The following is a 6,000-nucleotide window of genomic DNA, read 5'->3' as shown; positions in this document are numbered from 1 at the left end:
TGTATGAGGTCCCTGGCCGCACAAAGTTTGAGATCCCCTGCTTTAAAACCCTTTAGGTACCTTTATTCTAGAGTAGTGTTTTGCAACAATAAGTTGTTTACTTGTTTCACACGTAGATTATTCTTACTTTTTAATATACTAATAATATATATTTAATATATTTAATATATTTAATATACTATACTTCTAGCACACTGGTCAGAAGGATTTTATGAAAATATAGTTGATAGAAATATACCAATAGCCTAACTATTGCAGTTTCCTATCACTACTAGCCTCTAGTCTCTTATCTTTTTATGCCATTTTGTCTTGTTTATATTTTTCTACCAGGTTCTTAAAATAGTAACTACATTGTTTAAAATAATTGTTATTATAATAATAGCCAATAAGCCGTCCAGTCAGCGCATCACATGTACCTTTATTTTGAAAAATGTATCCCTTTACTGAAAAAGGGCGCGGCTAGTGGTTGTTAGCAGCTTCACATGGTGTTCATCAGTTCGATTTGGCAGTAGTGGCACAGAAACACAAGCATCTCTGAGCTGACGGGGACTCGCAAAATTCATATTTTCCCATAGGATTACATTTTTTTCCTTGTGTCTGCAATGAATACACCAACCTACGTTAATTCCGATACATCTTAGGAAGTTCTTTGAGAGAAACCAGGTAAAATGTCATTTTAAGTTCTTGTGTTTTCTTCGGTCGATGCCGTTATTTTGTCGTGATTTGTGTCCACGGTACATGTGGGTAAAGAGTGTTTCAGGCCCACCGGGAACTTTTCCCCATCGGTATCGGATGCTGTGTTGTAACAGTAAATTTGTATACCGGTCAGATACATTGTTACCATTTGCTTTGATAAGTTTCTGTGTTAGTACAGCGCTTTTGTAATTTATCCTGATCAGCTGTGGAGTTGTCATCGGTTCTAGTCGGTCTGTGGTTAGATGATGTTTAACATGTTTGTTACCTTTGTTTTACCCTTTATTTATTTGTCAGTTATGAACTAATTTAATTTTATTTTTCAATGTGTCTACTGTCATCTTTGTGAATATTTACTTTGTATGCTTTTTCTTTGTGTTTTGTAACACCCAGTACTATTGTTTATTTTATCAGTTGTGTTTATAATTATTTTACTTTACATTATATGCATTATGTCTACATCATGGGAAAGTATTACCTCAGCAAAGTATTCTTCCATGGAGGCTTTTGATGGCGGTTTGGGAATCTAGCAGGGAGCAGCACATTCCAGTCCACACAATGTCCCCAGACATCCAAAGCATTTTTGGTGGGAGTGCTTTATGGTGGAATACGGGTAACAGTAAACCCCCTTTTCTATAACTTCATGACGGGGGCCAAAATGATAGCAATAGAAATATACTACAATTATATGGATGGTGTACTTCCTTTTGCTTCATTCATTGAGCTCAGGACTGGGCACATCTGCCAAAAATACGACATTATAAATCATAGTATGGGATTTTCCATCAGGTCTTTTTTAGTTTCTGTTTTTAGTTTAAACAGCACCGGGGCTTTATGTGTAACAGATTAATCATCTGTGTTGATTTCAGACTGCAACACCTCATACACAGTTAAGCAATGATTGGTTAGTCATGCATTTAAAGTGCCAAGATTCTGCTTGGCAGGTTTAACTTTTAAATATTTGGCACTTTATCATCACTAATCGTTTTTCCAAATCTTCATGAAATTAAAATTGATTTACTTGCTTGATAAATATTCCTTGCCTTATTATATCGTCATTGCCCGTTATTTAATTTCATGTTAAATATTTTTAAATGGCCCATTTCACATGAAGTGGGGTGTGCTGATCTTTCACACAAAATGTTTTTGTCTTCCTTTGCGCGCTTTATTAGAAATGGAGCTTGGTATTGGCTTTAAAAGGGTCGGGCGGAAATGACTGCCAGCAGACCCAGTGGGATGTCCTGTGTGGACTGGGCTGAGAGAGACGCTGACCCAGTTGTGTATCTCTTGAGCACATTTTAACAGCTCTCACAGCGGTGATTTTACTGAATAGAAGCTCTTAGCTCGTAGTATCATGGTTGCTGAGACCCCTGATATTTTACTTGATGGCAATGCCCACTTGATTTTTTTTATTGCTGTATTTACAGGTTTTTAGCCTCCTGCAGGAATAATTGCAGGCTTGTTTGCTGTGCATGCAGAAACAACTGTCCAAACAAACACATTCCTCCCTCCCAACCCTAAACTCCTTTCATACTGATGCTCAATTAACAAGTTGGTGCTGTGTTAGGTCTGCAGGAAATTTCCATTAGATGCATGTATATTTGTCCTGAAATAACCTAAGGAAAAATTAAGCCACTCCTTATCACCCTGAACTTCATTCAACGTCCTTATCTGCTTTATATATATCAAAATGGTTTGTTCAGAGGCACCGTCCACAAATCAGGACTGTGGTTAATGTTTATTAAGCATTTAGACTTTGATTCGACTTTAAAATGCTCCGTACAATTCCCAGGAAGTTCAAGATCTCTTTAAAGTTCACACATGTACCGAACTTCACCTTTCGTGGCCTTCCGTTCAGACAGTGAGGTAACATCTTTACCACGTGGATCTCCCTCGACAAAACAACATCTGTTTTTCTTGAGCAATCTGCTTTTGGTCTCAAGATCATTTTTCAGTATTATCGTACTTCTGCGCCTCTACCACAAATTTCTGAGCACTCCTCAATGCTTACGGTCGGTCAGCCAATTTGCCTTGCACAATGAATTATTTTTTTGGGGGGGCATTTCTCACCATGCACACTACACACGATCCACCAATTCCACCATATTTCACAAATTTAAAGACTCATTGGACACCTTCCCTTCCACAGGCAAACCGACCACACAGCAAGTCGTCTGGAAAAGTGTCTTTTCGGAAAGCTTGGAGTTTGAAATGTAGGATTTTTTTTAACTTCTGTTTAATTGTCGTGCGTGTAAATTTCAATGCGTACTCAATTTTTTGCATCTGCTTTTATTTGGTCATCTGCGGTGATGTCTATTTGAACAGGTGTTCAGGGGTCTTTTTTGTACCAGGAGACTCACTTAGAAAGTGTAGAGGCTTGAATCAGAAGAGAAACTCACTCCCAATCCTCTAAACTGAGACTGTGTTAAAACTTTAATGAAAACAAATATTAATTCTGTGTTTCTATTGAGTTTAGTCCTGTTACCCAATATGGATTTGCTTGTGTGGTCCTGCATGTTTGAGACCGTTTGTCTTTGGTAGATGGTTTGTACAAATGGTGTTGATGGATGTGTCTGTGTGATTAAATGTTATGACAATGTGGTTCACTCAGTGTTTGTGTGAATGCCTGGTAGCAAAATATATATTGAACAATATGGTTAACAAGTCTCGGTGGAACATTGTGGGTTTGATAGAAAGTTTTCTGGGATGGGTTATTGAGTTGAAAATGGAAAGGAAAATATAATAGAAGAAAATGCTGTCCATGTATGGGAGTATTGTTTTCTCTTGTTTGTATTTTTTTATTATAACTTAAGGCCGAAGTGTACCATATTTTCTGCATTTTGAAGAGAAGAATCTTATGTAAGTCACAATGGACTATACGTCGCATTTATTTAGAAAATGATTTCACAAAATCCACGCTGAAGAACAGACTATTAATCTGGAAAGGCAATTTATTAAACTAAACAATAGCACAGAACAGTAGGCTGAATAGGTGTCCGTACACGTTAAAGTAACATTAACAGTTATTAACGCGATACACAATAGCATACAGAACATACATGGGAGGCTGAATAGGCTAAATTAACACGACAAGCCAAATCAAGTTTAAAAAGGTCCCTAAGTCATTCCACGTCACGGAATCCATTGAATTACATTAATACAGGAGCAGCACAGACCCGACACTCGCAGCTGTAGACTGAGACGTTTATGTATAATTTTTAGTGATGCACCGATGTATCAGCCACCGATATGTATTGGCCGATTTTTGATGAATTTGAAACCATCGGCAATGGCATGAGAAAGGCAGATACTGGTTGTTTATTAATTAACTGCATAAAGAAATCCATTATATGTAAAAAATAAGTTAATGATGTTAATAAAATAAATGCTGAATAGCAAAAACCACCTTTGAAGGTTGTCATGCTGTCTTCTTATATTTGTTTTAGCTTAATTTGTGCCTCTCTTATTATGTTGGTCAGTTGAATGTTAATTAGATCCAATCCATGTTCAGTAAAAATAATTTGATGCAGAAATAAACTAGCTAATAGACCAACTGTATAGTATTGTATACAAGTGTTTAATATTGGTATCGGCATCGGCCAGAAGTTGTCTGTTTAAATCGGTATCGGCCCAAAAAAATCCTATCGGTGCATCCCTAATAATTTAGACGTATAAGTCGCACTTGAACTTAAGTATGAAAAAAGTGCGACTTCTAGTCCGGAAAATACGGTGGTTAATTTTTTACGTGTACGCGAGGGTCCATGTATAGAGGGTATGCAAGTGACGTCACCTTCAGTGAAAATGACTGCGAGTACGCCCACTGAGTGGCTAAAGACAGAGCGGCAGAATTTGTGTACAGTGTGAAATCAGCGAAAAAACACAGTGAAAATGCGTCTAAAAAGGAAACAGCTGTTGTGCAATAGACTGTACTAACAGATTAACAAGAATTCTGAGCTATCAAATGTAACGATAAATTGTTTGTCCCATTAAAAATGCCTGTCTGAAACCGAATCTGAATCGCAAGGCTGCGATTATGTGTTTCATGCACAGCTTGTGCATGTACTACGGCATTTGGTCAGCAGGAAGTCCTTATCGATCTAAAATCATCAGGAGTCGTTTATAACGTGCATTTAAAAAAGCAACACTTGTTAAACACAATCATTCAACATTTTCTTTATTATCATGAAAACACCAGATACAATTTGAAGAACAGCAATATAAATATTCTTATAGACATTTCCTGGAATAGCGTTCGTAATGCTACTTCTTCTGTGGCACAAAGGAATTTTCTGCACGAGAGCGCCCCCTGGCTTTGGGATGTGCGGGATTTCACTGTAATTCATTAAAATTAATTCATTGAGAAAACGCGCATTTGCACGGTTAATCGTTACACCCCTAATCGTTTTACAGACTGCCAAAAACACAGAAAGGAGAAGTAAATTGATCGTTCTAGGGTCACTATCAAGCAGAGGTTTTACTTTCTACTTAAAAGTATTTTTTCAAGTATTTGTATTTTATCAGTGTTTTTCTTTGGAAAACATACATTCCAAAGCATATCATCATAATTTTTACTATCTTACATTTCATAAATACAAGTTTTTGTTTTACATTTAATATTTAAGTACATATTAACGATGTACTTTTACTCAAGTAAAAGTACACAATTTGAATGTAATTAGGTGTTAAATAAATGTTAATATGCAATATAAAAGAATACACAATATGATTGTATGCTTTAGAATGTAGTGAAGTAAATTTTTTCCCAAGACAAACACCCTAATAAAGCATAGATGCTTGGAAAATGTAACTAAGTATTGTCCACCTCCGCTATCAAGTCCAACTAAATTAAATTTAAGCTGAATAGTCAGTTTTATTGGCATTTTCGCAGCAGCGGCTATGAAAACCAGCCATTTTGTTGAACGTTTGCCACTCAACAGGGTGTGCTCCGGCATGGTCACGTGGAAAAGTGACGTCAATGTATACCCTCTATAGCTCAGTGGTGGAGCATTTGCATTAGCGGTGCAAAAGGTCATGGGTTCGAACCCAGGTAACACATATACTGATAAAAAAATGTATACCTTGTAATGCACTGCAAGTCGCTTTACAAGTGTGATGTAATTTCCTCGTGAAATGTGTTTATGGCACTGTCAACCCTTTCATCCTTCTAGTCTATTTTCTATGATTCGTTGGCTAATTTTAGTACAATATATTTTTACGGTTTCTACCATTCGCAATATATAGCAGTTATGATAGCAATGAAAGAACTGAAATATCTCATGATAGGAGAGCAGACTGTTTGCCCTTATG

General features: G+C 36.7%; 1 protein-coding gene across 1 annotated transcript in view; it reads left to right on the top strand.

Moving 5' to 3' along the window:
- Positions 1-476: 476 nt before the first annotated feature.
- specc1lb (sperm antigen with calponin homology and coiled-coil domains 1-like b) overlaps positions 477-6,000 on the top strand; it is a 34,649-nt gene continuing 29,125 nt past the window's right edge. The window contains exon 1 of the mRNA XM_055179987.2: positions 477-663. The gene's annotated coding sequence lies outside the window, so the exon portion shown is untranslated. The remainder of the gene's footprint in view (positions 664-6,000) is intronic.

Source organism: Misgurnus anguillicaudatus, chromosome 9 (genome assembly GCF_027580225.2).
Source record: "Misgurnus anguillicaudatus chromosome 9, ASM2758022v2, whole genome shotgun sequence".
Lineage (NCBI taxonomy): Eukaryota > Metazoa > Chordata > Actinopteri > Cypriniformes > Cobitidae > Misgurnus > Misgurnus anguillicaudatus.
The sequence above is the reverse complement of the archived record's forward strand: the minus strand, read 5'-3'. Positions and strand labels throughout refer to the sequence as shown.